General features: G+C 34.3%; 1 pseudogene; it reads left to right on the top strand.

The window, feature by feature from the left end:
• Positions 1-208: 208 nt before the first annotated feature.
• Positions 209-329, top strand: LOC145284273 (U2 spliceosomal RNA; annotated as a pseudogene).
• The last annotated feature ends 850 nt before the right edge of the window (positions 330-1179 follow it).

Raw genomic sequence — 1179 nt, 5'->3', positions numbered from 1 at the left:
CGGATTCATACTATATTATTATCATCATCATTATTCATTATATTATTACGTTTATGCTCCGTCTGTTATAATGCTGTGCATCCCTAAAAAAGGAAAGTGGAATATTCCAAAAAGTGGAATATTCCAAATAAACCTTGTCACCCTTGAAAGGGGTTGAAATATTTTAAAAAATTGGTGTCGCTGTTGAGGCAAAGATAATAAAAATGATTTGTCTTTCTTGGCCTTTTGGCTAAGATCAAAGTGTAGTATCTGTTCTTCGGGTGCTACATTTCAATTTCTCAGTGGAAGAGAAATCCTTTACGACTAAGACAATTTTTTCTCCACGTTAAAAAACGACCCCGGTGTCTAAATCTGTCCTGTGGCAAGGCATTGTGAATAGGTACTATGTTTAATGTAACAAAGTTTTAATATTAAAAAAGTAACTGGAAAAAGCTATTTCTGATTTAATTACAAAATGCCCTGGAAGTGTTACTCCTGATTAATTATAAAATGCCCTGGAAAATGTCCGTTCTGATTATTTTTTTTTTGTTGTTGTTTACTTGCCTCCCCACAAGGGCGAAATTGGACATGAGGTCGGTTATAAATTTAGGGGAAAACCAGCTCCCCAAAAGGGGCACTCTGGTCAATAACAAAAATAAAAATTGTATCCATACTGAAGAATTTCTCCCCCATTAACCAAGACAAAAAAAGGAGGGATTGAAGTCACTGGAATGCTGAAACTGATACTACACTCAGAAATCCATGCTGAAGCAATGGTTGCCTAATCACAAACCGTGTTTATATTTTTATGTATTACTTTCGAAAAGCTGCTGAAACAGTTTATGATTTAAACATTACTTTATTTCAAGTATGTTTTAAGCAGTGGGTTACGGGGTATGAAGTCAGTCCAGGAAATTACTCAAACCGTTTACGATTTAAACATTACTTTATTTCATGTATATTTTTAACAGTGGGGTGGGGAATATTAAATCAGTCCCGAAAATGGGTGAAACCATTTACGCATTACACATTACTTTATTTAATGTATATTTTTAACATTGGGGTGGGAAATATGAAGTCGATTCCGAAAATGACTGCAACCATTTACGTTTTGGACATTACTTTATTTAATGTATATTTTAACAGTAGGATGGGAGATAAGAAGTCGGTCCCGTAATTGGCTGAAAAAGTTTACGATTT

The sequence above is a fragment of the Euprymna scolopes genome, chromosome 1 (genome assembly GCF_053919585.1).
Source record: "Euprymna scolopes isolate OS-2025 chromosome 1, ASM5391958v1, whole genome shotgun sequence".
In the NCBI taxonomy this organism is placed as follows: domain Eukaryota; kingdom Metazoa; phylum Mollusca; class Cephalopoda; order Sepiida; family Sepiolidae; genus Euprymna; species Euprymna scolopes.
Note: the sequence above shows the minus strand (reverse complement) of the source record. Positions and strands in the feature narration are given on the sequence as shown.